Here is a 17,500-nt window from a genome sequence, read left to right on the forward strand (position 1 = left end):
CACCAGCTCCATAGTTCCATAGCACCAGAGCTCCATAGCTCCATAGCACCAGAGCTCCATAGCTCCATAGCACCAGAGCTCCATAGCTCCATAGCACCAGAGCTCCATAGCTCCATAGCACCAGAGCTCCATAGCTCCATAGCACCAGAGCTCCATAGCTCCATAGCACCAGAGCTCCATAGCTCCATAGCACCAGAGCTCCATAGCTCCATAGCACCAGAGCTCCATAGCTCCATAGCACCAGAGCTCCATAGCTCCATAGCTCCAGGGCTCCATAGCTCCAGGGCTCCATAGCTCCATAGCTCCAGGGCTCCATAGCTCCAGGGCTCCAGGGCTCCATAGCTCCATACCTCCAGAGCTCCATAGCTCCATACTTCCAGAGCTCCATAGCTCCATAGCGCCATACTTCCATAGCTCCATAGCTCCATACTTCCATAGCACCAGAGCTCCATACCTCCAGAGCTCCATAGCTCCAGCCTGGGTGGCTGGTGGCTCCATAGCTCCATACTTCCATAGCTCCAGTCAGAGAGTTGGCGAAAATTGCACTAAGTGCGAAAGCCCATTCATTTACAAGGGCGTGTCCACAAGGCGGCGACATTTCCCCGTTACCGGTGGCTGCGCGGCAGGAGAGTGACAGAGCTTATCCGAGCGGCTGGAACTCTGCGCCGGCGTGGTCGAGCGTGAGGCCCCGGCCCTTTGGCTGCCTGGTACCTAAAACACTTCCATTGATCCAGCCACGGAGGGTGCTGGCTGGTGGCTCCATAGCTCCATAGCTCCATAGCTCCATAGCACCAGAGCTCCATAGCTCCATAGCACCAGAGCTCCATAGCACCAGAGCTCCATAGCTCCAGCCTGGGTGGCTGGTGGCTCCATAGCTCCATACTTCCATAGCTCCAGTCAGAGAGTTGGCTAAAATTGCACTAAGTGCGAAAGCCCATTCATTTACAACGGCGTGTCCACAAGGCGGCGACATTTCCCCTTTACCGGTGGCTGCGCGGCGGGTGAGTGACAGAGCTTATCCGAGCGGCTGGAACTCTGCGCCGGCGTGGTCGAGCGTGAGGCCTCGGCCCTTTGGCTGCCTGGTACCTAAAACACTTCCATTGATCCAGCCACGGAGGGTGCTGGCTGGTGGCTCCATAGCTCCATAGCTCCATAGCACCAGAGCTCCATAGCTCCATAGCACCAGAGCTCCATAGCTCCATAGCACCAGAGCTCCATAGCTCCATAGCACCAGAGCTCCATAGCTCCATAGCACCAGAGCTCCATACTTCCAGAGCTCCATAGCTCCATAGCTCCATAGCACCAGAGCTCCATAGCTCCATAGCACCAGAGCTCCATAGCTCCATAGCACCAGAGCTCCATAGCTCCATAGCACCAGAGCTCCATAGCTCCATAGCACCAGAGCTCCATACTTCCAGAGCTCCATAGCTCCATAGCTCCATAGCACCAGAGCTCCAGAGCTCCATAGCACCAGAGCTCCATAGCTCCATAGCACCAGAGCTCCATAGCTCCATAGCTCCAGCCTGGGTGGCTGGTGGCTCCATAGCTCCATACTTCCATAGCTCCAGTCAGAGAGTTGGCTAAAATTGCACTAAGTGCGAAAGCCCATTCATTTACAACGGCGTGTCCACAAGGCGGCGACATTTCCCCTTTACCGGTGGCTGCGCGGCGGGTGAGTGACAGAGCTTATCCGAGCGGCTGGAACTCTGCGCCGGCGTGGTCGAGCGTGAGGCCTCGGCCCTTTGGCTGCCTGGTACCTAAAACACTTCCATTGATCCAGCCACGGAGGGTGCTGGCTGGTGGCTCCATAGCTCCATAGCTCCATAGCACCAGAGCTCCATAGCTCCATAGCACCAGAGCTCCATAGCTCCATAGCACCAGAGCTCCATAGCTCCATAGCACCAGAGCTCCATAGCTCCATAGCACCAGAGCTCCATACTTCCAGAGCTCCATAGCTCCATAGCTCCATAGCACCAGAGCTCCATAGCTCCATAGCACCAGAGCTCCATAGCACCAGAGCTCCATAGCTCCATAGCACCAGAGCTCCATAGCTCCATAGCTCCATAGCACCAGAGCTCCATAGCTCCATAGCACCAGAGCTCCATAGCTCCATAGCACCAGAGCTCCATAGCTCCATAGCACCAGAGCTCCATAGCTCCATAGCACCAGAGCTCCATAGCTCCATAGCACCAGAGCTCCATAGCTCCATAGCACCAGAGCTCCATAGCTCCATAGCACCAGAGCTCCATAGCTCCATAGCACCAGAGCTCCATAGCTCCATAGCACCAGAGCTCCATAGCTCCATAGCACCAGAGCTCCATAGCTCCATAGCACCAGAGCTCCATAGCTCCATAGCACCAGAGCTCCATAGCTCCATAGCACCAGAGCTCCATAGCTCCATAGCACCAGAGCTCCATAGCTCCATAGCTCCAGGGCTCCATAGCTCCATAGCTCCAGGGCTCCATAGCTCCATAGCTCCAGGGCTCCATAGCTCCAGGGCTCCAGGGCTCCATAGCTCCATACCTCCAGAGCTCCATACCTCCAGAGCTCCAGAGCTCCATAGCACCAGAGCTCCATGGCTTCAGAGCTCCATAGCACCATAGCTCCATACCTCCAGAGCTCCAGGGCTCCATAGCTCCATAGCTCCATAGCTCCATAGCTCCATACCTCCAGAGCTCCATAGCACCAGAGCTCCATGGCTCCATAGCTCCAGCCTGGGTGGCTGGTGGCTCCATAGCTCCATACTTCCATAGCTCCAGTCAGAGAGTTGGCGAAAATTGCACTAAGTGCGAAAGCCCATTCATTTACAAGGGCGTGTCCGCCAGGCGGCGACATTTCCCCGTTACCGGTGGCTGCGCGGCGGGTGAGTGACAGAGCTTATCCGAGCGGCTGGAACTCTGCGCCGGCGTGGTCGAGCGGCTGGCCTCGGTAGTTGAGGTACCAGGGGTGGGGCGGGGAGCTCCAGGCGGGTCTTGTGAGAGAGTGAAGCCGAGCGGCTGGAACTCTCGGCCGGCCTGGTCGAGCGGCTGGCCTCGGTAGTTGAGGTACCAGGGGCGGGCTGGGGAGCTCCAGGCGGGGCTTGTGAGAGAGTGAAGCCGAGCGGCTGGAACTCTGGGCCGGCCTGGTCGAGCGGCTGGCCTCGGTAGTTGAGGTACCAGGGGTGGGCTGGGGAGCTCCAGGCGGGGCTTGTGAGAGAGTGTAGCCGAGCGGCTGGAACTCTGGGCCGGCGTGGTTGAGCAGCATGCCCGCGGAGGTGGCTCTTCCATAGGCAGGGAGGGTGCTGGAGCTCCACACTTCCATAGGCAGGGAGGGTGCTGGAGCTCCACACTTCCATAGGCAGGGAGGGTGCTGGAGCTCCACACTTCCATAGGCAGGGAGGGTGCTGGAGCTCCACACTTCCATAGGCAGGGAGGGTGCTGGAGCTCCACACTTCCATAGGCAGGGAGGGTGCTGGAGCTCCACACTTCCATAGGCAGGGAGGGTGCTGGAGCTCCACACTTCCATAGGCAGGGAGGGTGCTGGAGCTCCACACTTCCATAGGCAGGGAGGGTGCTGGAGCTCCACACTTCCATAGGCAGGGAGGGTGCTGGAGCTCCACACTTCCATAGGCAGGGAGGGTGCTGGAGCTCCACACTTCCATAGGCAGGGAGGGTGCTGGAGCTCCACACTTCCATAGGCAGGGAGGGTGCTGGAGCTCCACACTTCCATAGGCAGGGAGGGTGCTGGAGCTCCACACTTCCATAGGCAGGGAGGGTGCTGGAGCTCCACACTTCCATAGGCAGGGAGGGTGCTGGAGCTCCACACTTCCATAGGCAGGGAGGGTGCTGGAGCTCCACACTTCCATAGGCAGGGAGGGTGCTGGAGCTCCACACTTCCATAGGCAGGGAGGGTGCTGGAGCTCCACACTTCCATAGGCAGGGAGGGTGCTGGAGCTCCACACTTCCATAGGCAGGGAGGGTGCTGGAGCTCCACACTTCCATAGGCAGGGAGGGTGCTGGAGCTCCACACTTCCATAGGCAGGGAGGGTGCTGGAGCTCCACACTTCCATAGGCAGGGAGGGTGCTGGAGCTCCACACTTCCATAGGCAGGGAGGGTGCTGGAGCTCCACATCCACACTTCCAGCCACTGCATGCTGGCACTTCCACCTTGCTTGCTAAGTCGGCGTGATCTTGCCCAAAAAGTCCCTCCTCACCTCCAGCTGGAAGTGGAAAAAAATCCTCCACCTGCTTGGCCGAGGTTCTGGAAGCCAGCAGCTCGCAGAATGTTGCCAAAGTTTCACTGGAAGGAAAAGAAAAGAGAAGACCGAGTGCGCATTTCACCTACCGCCGAATGTCCACAAGAGGGAAGTGTCACTCCGTCGCAGAATCTGCGCCGACGCACTCGGCACCCTTCGAATTTATGGTGCCAGTGCGGGTGTTCTGGGTGCAAAAAGGCCGCCCAAGTGGTAGAAAAAAATCAGACTCCGTCTCTTAGGTCGAAATTAATGCCAAGTTTTGAAATGCGCTGGCAGGGGTGGACCAGGGCCCGTTAGAAGTGCTTAGCCGAGGTCCTGGAAGCCTAACCCGGCGTGATCTTGTGCAAAAAGCCGCTGCTGAGCTCCAGCTGGAAGTGTAAAAAGAACCGGGCTGGATCAAAAAAAGAACCGGGCGGCCCGTTAAAATTGCTTAGCCGAGGTCCTGGAACCCTAACCCGGCGTGATCTTGTGCAAAAAGCCGCTGCTGAGCTCCAGCTGGAAGTGTAAAAAGAACCGGGCTGGTTCAAAAAAAGAACCGGGCGACCCGTTAGAAGTGCTTAGCCGAGGTCCTGGAAGCCTAACCCGGCGTGATCTTGTGCAAAAAGCCGCTGCTGAGCTCCAGCTGGAAGTGGAAAAAGAACCGGGCTGGATCAAAAAAGAACCGGGCGACCCGTTAAAATTGCTTAGCCGAGGTCCTGGAAGCCTAACACGGCGTGATCTTGTGCAAAAAGCCGCTCCCGAGCTCCAGCTGGAAGTGTAAAAAGAACCAGGCTGGATAAAAAAAAGAACCGGGCTGGATCAAAAAAGAACCGGGCGACCCGTTAAAATTGCTTCGCCGAGGTCCTGGAAGCCTAACACGGCGTGATCTTGTGCAAAAAGCCGCTCCCGAGCTCCAGCTGGAAGTGTAAAAAGAACCGGGCTGGATAAAAAAAGAACCGGGCTGGATCAAAAAAGAACCGGGCGACCCGTTAAAATTGCTTCGCCGAGGTCCTGGAAGCCTAACACGGCGTGATCTTGTGCAAAAAGCCGCTCCCGAGCTCCAGCTGGAAGTGTAAAAAGAACCAGGCTGGATAAAAAAAAGAACCGGGCTGGATCAAAAAAGAACCGGGCGACCCGTTAAAATTGCTTCGCCGAGGTCCTGGAAGCCTAACACGGCGTGATCTTGTGCAAAAAGCCGCTCCCGAGCTCCAGCTGGAAGTGTAAAAAGAACCAGGCTGGATAAAAAAAAGAACCGGGCTGGATCAAAAAAGAACCGGGCGACCCGTTAAAATTGCTTAGCCGGGGCTCTGGAAGCCTAACCCGGCGTGATCTTGTGCAAAAAGCCGCTGCTGAGCTCCAGCTGGAAGTGTAAAAAGAACCAGGCTGGATAAAAAAAAGAACCGGGCTGGATCAAAAAAGAACCGGGCGACCCGTTAAAATTGCTTAGCCGAGGTCCTGGAAGCCTAACACGGCGTGATCTTGTGCAAAAAGCCGCTCCCGAGCTCCAGCTGGAAGTGTAAAAAGAACCAGGCTGGATAAAAAAAAGAACCGGGCTGGATCAAAAAAGAACCGGGCGACCCGTTAAAATTGCTTAGCCGAGGTCCTGGAAGCCTAACACGGCGTGATCTTGTGCAAAAAGCCGCTCCCGAGCTCCAGCTGGAAGTGTAAAAAGAACCAGGCTGGATAAAAAAAAGAACCGGGCTGGATCAAAAAAGAACCGGGCGACCCGTTAAAATTGCTTAGCCGAGGTCCTGGAAGCCTAACACGGCGTGTTCTTGTGCAAAAAGCCGCTCCCGAGCTCCAGCTGGAAGTGTAAAAAGAACCAGGCTGGATAAAAAAAAGAACCGGGCTGGATCAAAAAAGAACCGGGCGACCCGTTAAAATTGCTTAGCCGAGGTCCTGGAAGCCTAACACGGCGTGATCTTGTGCAAAAAGCCGCTCCCGAGCTCCAGCTGGAAGTGTAAAAAGAACCGGGCTGGATAAAAAAAGAACCGGGCTGGATAAAAAAAAGAACCGGGCGACCCGTTAAAATTGCTTAGCCGAGGTCCTGGAAGCCTAACACGGCGTGTTCTTGTGCAAAAAGCCGCTCCCGAGCTCCAGCTGGAAGTGTAAAAAGAACCGGGCTGGATAAAAAAAGAACCGGGCTGGATAAAAAAAAGAACCGGGCGACCCGTTAAAATTGCTTAGCCGAGGTCCTGGAAGCCTAACACGGCGTGTTCTTGTGCAAAAAGCCGCTCCCGAGCTCCAGCTGGAAGTGTAAAAAGAACCAGGCTGGATAAAAAAAAGAACCGGGCTGGATCAAAAAAGAACCGGGCGACCCGTTAAAATTGCTTAGCCGAGGTCCTGGAAGCCTAACACGGCGTGATCTTGTGCAAAAAGCCGCTCCCGAGCTCCAGCTGGAAGTGTAAAAAGAACCAGGCTGGATAAAAAAAAGAACCGGGCTGGATCAAAAAAGAACCGGGCGACCCGTTAAAATTGCTTAGCCGAGGTCCTGGAAGCCTAACACGGCGTGTTCTTGTGCAAAAAGCCGCTCCCGAGCTCCAGCTGGAAGTGTAAAAAGAACCAGGCTGGATAAAAAAAAGAACCGGGCTGGATCAAAAAAGAACCGGGCGACCCGTTAAAATTGCTTAGCCGAGGTCCTGGAAGCCTAACACGGCGTGATCTTGTGCAAAAAGCCGCTCCCGAGCTCCAGCTGGAAGTGTAAAAAGAACCAGGCTGGATAAAAAAAAGAACCGGGCTGGATCAAAAAAGAACCGGGCGACCCGTTAAAATTGCTTAGCCGAGGTCCTGGAAGCCTAACACGGCGTGTTCTTGTGCAAAAAGCCGCTCCCGAGCTCCAGCTGGAAGTGTAAAAAGAACCAGGCTGGATAAAAAAAAGAACCGGGCTGGATCAAAAAAGAACCGGGCGACCCGTTAAAATTGCTTAGCCGAGGTCCTGGAAGCCTAACACGGCGTGATCTTGTGCAAAAAGCCGCTCCCGAGCTCCAGCTGGAAGTGTAAAAAGAACCGGGCTGGATAAAAAAAAGAACCGGGCTGGATCAAAAAAGAACCGGGCGACCCGTTAAAATTGCTTAGCCGAGGTCCTGGAAGCCTAACACGGCGTGATCTTGTGCAAAAAGCCGCTCCCGAGCTCCAGCTGGAAGTGTAAAAAGAACCAGGCTGGATAAAAAAAAGAACCGGGCTGGATCAAAAAAGAACCGGGCGACCCGTTAAAATTGCTTAGCCGAGGTCCTGGAAGCCTAACCCGGCGTGATCTTGCCCGAAATTCGGCCTCTATACTTCCATTTTAGGTACCAGGCGCTCATAGTGTGTTGGTCCCACTAGTCAGTGTACTGGTCCCACTCGCTAGTGTACTGGTCCCCCTAGTCAGTGTACTCATCCAGTTACCCCCCGTTTTCCAAAACACCATCGGCACGTATAAGGGGGGGACTCCTGAGAGAGATGAGGTATATGGCAGCGCAACACCAATCCGCTCCGCGCTGGTTCCCATGTCGGCTACGGATGAATAAAACCAGCCTGTCCCCCCTGGAGCTCACGAGACACGGAATTTTTTCTAAGTGCCAACGGCTCTTCCGAGCAAACGTGTCCGCTCCGGCTGGTTCCCCCGTCGGCCTCGAATGACGAAAAATGCCGGTCTCCGCCCGGAGCTCATGACAAACGAAAAATTTTCTAAGTGCCAACGGCACTAGCGAGCGAATGTGTCCGCTCGGCGCTGGTTCCCGGGTCGAACCCGGAAGACGAAAAACGCCGGTCCTCGCCCGGAGCTCATGACAAACGAAAAATTTTCTAAGTGCCAACGGCACTAGCGAGCGAATGTGTCCGCTCGGTGCTGGTTCCCGGGTCGAACCCGGAAGACGAAAAACGCCGGTCTCCGCCCGGAGCTCATGACAAACGAAAAATTTTCTAAGTGCCAACGGCACTAGCGAGCGAATGTGTCCGCTCGGCGCTGGTTCCCGGGTCGAACCCGGAAGACGAAAAACGCCGGTCTCCGCCCGGAGCTCATGACAAACGAAAAATTTTCTAAGTGCCAACGGCACTAGCGAGCGAATGTGTCCGCTCGGCGCTGGTTCCCGGGTCGGACCCGGAAGACGAAAAACGCCGGTCTCCGCCCGGAGCTCATGACAAACGAAAAATTTTCTAAGTGCCAACGGCACTAGCGAGCGAATGTGTCCGCTCGGCGCTGGTTCCCGGGTCGAACCCGGAAGACGAAAAACGCCGGTCTCCGCCCGGAGCTCATGACAAACGAAAAATTTTCTAAGTGCCAACGGCACTAGCGAGCGAATGTGTCCGCTCGGCGCTGGTTCCCGGGTCGGACCCGGAAGACGAAAAACGCCGGTCTCCGCCCGGAGCTCATGACAAACGAAAAATTTTCTAAGTGCCAACGGCACTAGCGAGCGAATGTGTCCGCTCGGCGCTGGTTCCCGGGTCGGACCCGGAAGACGAAAAACGCCGGTCCTCGCCTGGAGGTCCCAGCAAAATCGGCGAAAAAACGACTAAGTGTCAACTTTCGAAAAAACGGCTAAGTGTCGACTTTCGAAAAAACGGCTAAGTGTCAACTTTCGAAAAAACGGCTAAGTGTCAACTTTCGAAAAAACGACTAAGTGCCCACGGCTCTGCGGGGCTTGTGAGTCCGCCCCGCGCCGGTTCGGCGGTCGGCCTCAAAAAGCAAAAAATCAGCCTCTCTCCCTGGAGCTCACCAAAAATTTGTCGAAATTTTTCTAAGTTCTCCTCGAGGTACCAGGGGGTGAGGTACCCGGGCTAAGGTGCAGTACCTTTTTTGGTCTTCAGGTGCGCCAGAGTACAATGAAATGGTCCCAGTAGTCAGTGTACTCATCGACTTTCCCCCCGTTTTCCAAAGCACCTCGTTTACGAGTATGGAGGAGATGGTGCTGGTCTCCCCACGGCGTCGGACACGCCGTCCTCGACAGCACAAGGTCGGATAGAAGACCTGGAAAGCGCCGTGGCACGCGCTGGAGGTGGGCACTTTGGCGAAAAAACGACTAAGTGTCAACTTTCGAAAAAACGACTAAGTGTCAACTTTCGAAAAAACGGCTAAGTGTCAACTTTCGAAAAAACGACTAAGTGTCACCTCTCTGAAAAAATGGCAAAGTGTCGCCTCTCTGAAAATTTTCTAAGTGCCCACGGCTCTGCGGGCTCGTGCATCCGAGCCGCGCCGGTTCTGCAACCGGCCTAGAATGACGAAAAATAACGGTCTCCTCCTGGAGCTCACAGCCAATTGTGGCGAAAAAGTGGCAAAGTGCCCACGGCTCTGCGGGCTCGTGCATCCGACCCGCGCCGGTTCCGCAGTCGGCCTCCAATGACGAAAAATAACGGTCTCCTCCTGGAGCTCACAGCCAACTTGGCAAAAAGTTTCTAAGTGCCCACGGCCCTGCCGAGCTTTGGCGTCCGCCCAGCGCCGGTTCCGCAGTCGGCCTCGAATGACGAAAAATAACGGTCTCCTCCTGGAGCTCACAGCCAACTTGGCAAAAAGTTTCTAAGTGCCCACGGCCCTGCCGAGCTTTGGCGTCCGCCCAGCGCCGGTTCCGCAGTCGGCCTCGAATGACGAAAAATAACGGTCTCCTCCTGGAGCTCACAGCCAACTTGGCAAAAAGTTTCTAAGTGCCCACGGCCCTGCCGAGCTTTGGCGTCCGCCCAGCGCCGGTTCCGCAGTCGGCCTCGAATGACGAAAAATAACGGTCTCCTCCTGGAGCTCACAGCCAACTTGGCAAAAAGTTTCTAAGTGCCCACGGCCCTGCCGAGCTTTGGCGTCCGCCCAGCGCCGGTTCCGCAGTCGGCCTCGAATGACGAAAAATAACGGTCTCCTCCTGGAGCTCACAGCCAACTTGGCAAAAAGTTTCTAAGTGCCCACGGCCCTGCCGAGCTTTGGCGTCCGCCCAGCGCCGGTTCCGCAGTCGGCCTCGAATGACGAAAAATAACGGTCTCCTCCTGGAGCTCACAGCCAACTTGGCAAAAAGTTTCTAAGTGCCCACGGCCCTGCCGAGCTTTGGCGTCCGCCCAGCGCCGGTTCCGCAGTCGGCCTCGAATGACGAAAAATAACGGTCTCCTCCTGGAGCTCACAGCCAACTTGGCAAAAAGTTTCTAAGTGCCCACGGCCCTGCCGAGCTTTGGCGTCCGCCCAGCGCCGGTTCCGCAGTCGGCCTCGAATGACGAAAAATAACGGTCTCCTCCTGGAGCTCACAGCCAACTTGGCAAAAAGTTTCTAAGTGCCCACGGCCCTGCCGAGCTTTGGCGTCCGCCCAGCGCCGGTTCCGCAGTCGGCCTCGAATGACGAAAAATAACGGTCTCCTCCTGGAGCTCACAGCCAACTTGGCAAAAAGTTTCTAAGTGCCCACGGCCCTGCCGAGCTTTGGCGTCCGCCCAGCGCCGGTTCCGCAGTCGGCCTCGAATGACGAAAAATAACGGTCTCCTCCTGGAGCTCACAGCCAACTTGGCAAAAAGTTTCTAAGTGCCCACGGCCCTGCCGAGCTTTGGCGTCCGCCCAGCGCCGGTTCCGCAGTCGGCCTCGAATGACGAAAAATAACGGTCTCCTCCTGGAGCTCACAGCCAACTTGGCAAAAAGTTTCTAAGTGCCCACGGCCCTGCCGAGCTTTGGCGTCCGCCCAGCGCCGGTTCCGCAGTCGGCCTCGAATGACGAAAAATAACGGTCTCCTCCTGGAGCTCACAGCCAACTTGGCAAAAAGTTTCTAAGTGCCCACGGCCCTGCCGAGCTTTGGCGTCCGCCCAGCGCCGGTTCCGCAGTCGGCCTCGAATGACGAAAAATAACGGTCTCCTCCTGGAGCTCACAGCCAACTTGGCAAAAAGTTTCTAAGTGCCCACGGCCCTGCCGAGCTTTGGCGTCCGCCCAGCGCCGGTTCCGCAGTCGGCCTCGAATGACGAAAAATAACGGTCTCCTCCTGGAGCTCACAGCCAACTTGGCAAAAAGTTTCTAAGTGCCCACGGCCCTGCCGAGCTTTGGCGTCCGCCCAGCGCCGGTTCCGCAGTCGGCCTCGAATGACGAAAAATAACGGTCTCCTCCTGGAGCTCACAGCCAACTTGGCAAAAAGTTTCTAAGTGCCCACGGCCCTGCCGAGCTTTGGCGTCCGCCCAGCGCCGGTTCCGCAGTCGGCCTCGAATGACGAAAAATAACGGTCTCCTCCTGGAGCTCACAGCCAACTTGGCAAAAAGTTTCTAAGTGCCCACGGCCCTGCCGAGCTTTGGCGTCCGCCCAGCGCCGGTTCCGCAGTCGGCCTCGAATGACGAAAAATAACGGTCTCCTCCTGGAGCTCACAGCCAACTTGGCAAAAAGTTTCTAAGTGCCCACGGCCCTGCCGAGCTTTGGCGTCCGCCCAGCGCCGGTTCCGCAGTCGGCCTCGAATGACGAAAAATAACGGTCTCCTCCTGGAGCTCACAGCCAACTTGGCAAAAAGTTTCTAAGTGCCCACGGCCCTGCCGAGCTTTGGCGTCCGCCCAGCGCCGGTTCCGCAGTCGGCCTCGAATGACGAAAAATAACGGTCTCCTCCTGGAGCTCACAGCCAACTTGGCAAAAAGTTTCTAAGTGCCCACGGCCCTGCCGAGCTTTGGCGTCCGCCCAGCGCCGGTTCCGCAGTCGGCCTCGAATGACGAAAAATAACGGTCTCCTCCTGGAGCTCACAGCCAACTTGGCAAAAAGTTTCTAAGTGCCCACGGCCCTGCCGAGCTTTGGCGTCCGCCCAGCGCCGGTTCCGCAGTCGGCCTCGAATGACGAAAAATAACGGTCTCCTCCTGGAGCTCACAGCCAACTTGGCAAAAAGTTTCTAAGTGCCCACGGCCCTGCCGAGCTTTGGCGTCCGCCCAGCGCCGGTTCCGCAGTCGGCCTCGAATGACGAAAAATAACGGTCTCCTCCTGGAGCTCACAGCCAACTTGGCAAAAAGTTTCTAAGTGTCACATCTCTGAAAAAACGGCTAAGTGTCGACTTTCGAAAAAACGGCAAAGTGTCACATCTCTGAAAAAACGGCTAAGTGTCGACTTTCGAAAAAACGGCTAAGTGTCAACTTTCGAAAAAACGGCTAAGTGTCGCCTCTCTGAAAAAACGGCAAAGTGTCAACTTTCGAAAAAACGACAGAGTGTCGCCTCTCTGAAAAAACGACTAAGTGTCGACTCTGAGAAAATGGCAAAGTGCCCACGGCTCTGCGGGCTCGTGCATCCGACCCGCGCCGGTTCCCCAGCCGGCCTGAAATAAGGCAAAACCAGCCTCTCCGCCTGGAGCTCAGAGCCAACTTGGCGAATATTTTCTAAGTGCCCACGGCTCTGCGTGGCTACGGCGTCTGCCCAGCGCCGGTTCCTGGGTCGAACCCCGAGGACGAGGAATGCCGGTCTCCGCCTGGAGGTCCCAGCTTAATCGGCAAAAATTTTCTAAGTGCCCACGGCTCTGCCGGGCTCGTGCATCCGACCCGCGCCGGTTCCCCAGCCGGCCTGAAATAAGGCAAAACCAGGCTCTCCCCCTGGAGCTCAGAGCCAATTGTGGCGAAAAAACGACTAAGTGTCAACTTTCGAAAAAACGACTAAGTGTCAACTTTCCAAAAAAACGGCTAAGTGTCGACTTTCGAAAAAACGGCTAAGTGTCAACTTTCGAAAAAACGACTAAGTGTCGCCTCTGAAAAAACGACTAAGTGTCGCCTCTCTGAAAAAACGACTAAGTGCCCACGGCTCTGCGGGGCTTGTGAGTCCGCCCCGCGCCGGTTCGGCGGTCGGCCTCAAAAAGCGAAAAATCAGCCTCTCTCCCTGGAGCTCACCAAAAATTTGTCGAAATTTTTCTAAGTTCTCCTCGAGGTACCAGGGGGTGAGGTACCCGGGCTAAGGTGCAGTACCTTTTTTGGTCTTCAGGTGCGCCAGAGTACAATGAAATGGTCCCAGTAGTCAGTGTACTCATCGACTTTCCCCCCGTTTTCCAAAGCACCCCGTTTACGAGTATGGAGGAGATGGTGCTGGTCTCCCCACGGCGTCGGACACGCCGTCCTCGACAGCACAAGGTCGGATAGAAGACCTGAAAAGCGCCGTGGCACGCGCTGGAGGTGTCACTGTGGCGAAAAAGTGACTAAGTGTCAACTTTCGAAAAAACGGCTAAGTGTCAACTTTCGAAAAAACGGCTAAGTGTCAACTTTCGAAAAAACGGCTAAGTGTCACCTCTCTGAAAAAACGGCAAAGTGTCAACTTTCGAAAAAACGACTAAGTGTCAACTTTCGAAAAAACGACTAAGTGTCACCTCTCTGAAAAAATGGCAAAGTGTCAACTGCGAATGTGGTGGTGCATGGAAGGAAGTGGAGGACGGCCGCCTCCTTAAACACAGGCCGAAAAGGAGCGTCAGGGCCGGCTCCTTAAACACGGACCGAGTGTCGCCCTTAACACAGACCAAGCGGAGGACGGCCGCCTCCTTAAACACAGGCCGGAGAGGAGCGTCAGGGCCAGGCTCCTCAAACATGGACCGAGTGTCGCCCTTAACACAGACCAAGGGGAGGACGGCCGCCTCCTTAAACACAGGCCGGAGAGGAGCGTCAGGGCCAGGCTCCTCAAACATGGACCGAGTGTCGCCCTTAACACGGACCAAGGGGAGGACGGCCGCCTCCTTAAACACAGGCCGGAGAGGAGCGTCAGGGCCAGGCTCCTCAAACATGGACCGAGTGTCGCCCTTAACACGGACCAAGGGGAGGACGGCCGCCTCCTTAAACACAGGCCGGAGAGGAGCGTCAGGGCCAGGCTCCTCAAACATGGACCGAGTGTCGCCCTTAACACAGACCAAGGGGAGGACGGCCGCCTCCTTAAACACAGGCCGGAGAGGAGCGTCAGGGCCAGGCTCCTCAAACATGGACCGAGTGTCGCCCTTAACACAGACCAAGGGGAGGACGGCCGCCTCCTTAAACACAGGCCGGAGAGGAGCGTCAGGGCCAGGCTCCTCAAACATGGACCGAGTGTCGCCCTTAACACAGACCAAGGGGAGGACGGCCGCCTCCTTAAACACAGGCCGGAGAGGAGCGTCAGGGCCAGGCTCCTCAAACATGGACCGAGTGTCGCCCTTAACACAGACCAAGCGGAGGACGGCCGCCTCCCTAAATACAGGCCGAACCGGAGCGCGAGTGTCGCTCCTTAAACACGGACCGAGTGGAGGACGGCCGCCTCCTTAAACACAGGCCGAACAAAATGACACAAAGTGTCAACTGCGAATGTTGTCCATCCAAGGAAGGAGCGTGATGCCCGGCCGGCTCCTTAAACACAGGCCGAGAGTCGCCCCGGACGGTCCGCCTCGCGGCGCCCGCCCGCTCGGATAAAATGACACAAAGTGTCAACTACGAATGTTGTCCATCCAAGGAAGGAGCGTGATGCCCGGCCGGCTCCTTAAACACAGGCCGAGAGTCGCCCCGGACGGTCGCCTCGCGGCGCCCGTCTGCTCGGATAAAATGACACAAAGTGTCAACTACGAATGTTGTCCATCCAAGGAGGGAGCGTGATGCCCGGCCGGCTCCGAAAACACAGGCCGAGAGTCGCCCCGGACGGTCCGCCTCGCGGCGCCCGTCTGCTCGGATAAAATGACACAAAGTGTCAACTGCGAATGTTGTCCATCCAAGGAAGGAGCGTGATGCCCGGCCGGCTCCTTAAACACAGGCCGAGAGTCGCCCCGGACGGTCCGCCTCGCGGCGCCCGTCTGCTCGGATAAAATGACACAAAGTGTCAACTGCGAATGTTGTCCATCCAAGGAAGGAGCGTGATGCCCGGCCGGCTCCTTAAACACAGGCCGAGAGTCGCCCCGGACGGTCCGCCTCGCGGCGCCCGCCCGCTCGGATAAAATGACACAAAGTGTCAACTACGAATGTTGTCCATCCAAGGAAGGAGCGTGATGCCCGGCCGGCTCCTTAAACACAGGCCGAGAGTCGCCCCGGACGGTCGCCTCGCGGCGCCCGTCTGCTCGGATAAAATGACACAAAGTGTCAACTACGAATGTTGTCCATCCAAGGAGGGAGCGTGATGCCCGGCCGGCTCCGAAAACACAGGCCGAGAGTCGCCCCGGACGGTCCGCCTCGCGGCGCCCGTCTGCTCGGATAAAATGACACAAAGTGTCAACTGCGAATGTTGTCCATCCAAGGAAGGAGCGTGATGCCCGGCCGGCTCCTTAAACACAGGCCGAGAGTCGCCCCGGACGGTCCGCCTCGCGGCGCCCGCCCGCTCGGATAAAATGACACAAAGTGTCAACTACGAATGTTGTCCATCCAAGGAAGGAGCGTGATGCCCGGCCGGCTCCTTAAACACAGGCCGAGAGTCGCCCCGGACGGTCGCCTCGCGGCGCCCGTCTGCTCGGATAAAATGACACAAAGTGTCAACTACGAATGTTGTCCATCCAAGGAGGGAGCGTGATGCCCGGCCGGCTCCGAAAACACAGGCCGAGAGTCGCCCCGGACGGTCCGCCTCGCGGCGCCCGTCTGCTCGGATAAAATGACACAAAGTGTCAACTACGAATGTTGTCCATCCAAGGAGGGAGCGTGAGGCCCGGCCGGCTCCGAAAACACAGGCCGAGAGTCGCCCCGGACGGTCCGCCTCTCGAGGCGCCCGCCCGCTCGGATAAAATGACACAAAGTGTCAACTACGAATGTTGTCCATCCAAGGAGGGAGCGTGATGCCCGGCCGGCTCCGAAAACACAGGCCGAGATTCGACCCCGGACGGGCCGTCTTCTCCCGGCGCCCGCCCGCGTACGCCCCCATCCCCGGTCGCCCGTCTGCTCCCGGCGGGCCTCCGAGTACCCCCTCACCCAACTGACCGACTGGCACTCATGACCCGCCTTGGTAGGGCCTCCATCGGCCTCGGCTCGTCCGACGTCGGGTGGACGGTTCCTACCCACTGCGGGTCGCACTCTAGCGCCCCGGCCGCCGCGTGAGCGTGCGCTCCCCGCGCCGCCCCGCAGGCCCCGGCGCGACCGTACTGCGGCGAGACCGAGACGACCCGGTTTGGCATCCATCCCACCTAGCCACGATCCACGGAGGCCGAGCGAGCGGCTGAGTGTCGGGCGCCGCGCGTGCGAGCGTCCGCCGGCCGCGCCGGTCCTTCCGCGAATGTCGTTTCTCAAACCCTCCGGCTTGATAGCGGCGGCACCACGGGAAGCCGTCCACACACACCGTCCGACCTCTATCCGAAAAGCCTTCCCGACCAACCGCGGTCGTGGGGGCGTCTGTCGCTCCGCATCGGGGGGGCGTATGGCTTCCGCGCTACGCGCTGCGGGCTCGGGGGGGCCGCAACGGCTGAGTCTGACTCGGCCGGGGCGCAGCTTCCCTCCCGGCAGTCAGCAATAGTGCCGATCGCGCCTGCCACCAGCCCCCTCCCCGACGGGTTCGTCGGCGCCGGCTGGCCGCCGTCCGCCTTCGTTCCCCGAGGGTTCCCAACCAGCGCCGATCCAACTCCGCATCCTGGCCGCACGCAGTGCGTGCCTCGCGCGGGTAAGTCGCCGGCGCAGCGCCGCAGCTCCCGACCCCCGCGTACGGGAATAGTTGAGGGCCTCAGCGGGCCGCACCGACCGAGTCCGACTCGGGCCGGGGCGCAGATTCCCGCTTGGGTGACCGAACGTTCTCTGCTCGGGCCGGAGGGCCGACGCCCGTCCCCCCCCGTCGTCCCCCACGGACCGCCTCCGAGGCCACTTCGCACGGCTCATCCTCGGCTCCCTACCAATGCTTAATCGATGGGGCCGCCCGGCCGGATTCGCGCCACCCTGTCCACCGCGAGTCTCCCCAGACTAACCCGAGTTACCGCCCAGCTCGCCTAACCTTGCACTCGCTCTGCCAAACGGTCGTGTAGTCGGCGGGCCGTCCTACGGGTCGCCCTCCCTCCCCAAACGCGCGGCGGGATAGCGGCAAGGCGGCGGCGGCGGCCAGCGGCGTCGGGGCGCTCGCACCGGAGAAGAGGCGTCTTACGAGGCCGGGCGCAGCTCCCTCTCGTTTACTTGCTGAGTAGCGGCGCTCGAAGGTTCCGCGGCGAGCGCGGCTCATCCGATTGAATGTCCCTGCACCAGGCTCCATCGAAGGGCCGCCCGGCCGGATTCGCACCCCCCTGTCCACCGCGAAGTCCCCTCGACTAACCCGAGTTACCGCCCAGTTCGCCTAACCTTGCATCGCCCCGCCAAACGAGCGAGTTGTCGGCCGTCCTGCGGGTCGCCACCGGCCCCAAACGTGCGGAGGGATAGCGGCAAGGCGGCGGCGGCGGCCAGCGGCGTCGGGGTCGACCTAGCACCGGAGAAGAGGTGTCTTACGAGGCCGGGCGCAGCTCCTCTCGT

This window comes from Syngnathus leptorhynchus, unplaced genomic scaffold (genome assembly GCF_054491065.1).
Source record: "Syngnathus leptorhynchus isolate UIUO unplaced genomic scaffold, UIUO_Slep HiC_scaffold_76, whole genome shotgun sequence".
Taxonomy (NCBI): Eukaryota; Metazoa; Chordata; class Actinopteri; order Syngnathiformes; family Syngnathidae; genus Syngnathus; species Syngnathus leptorhynchus.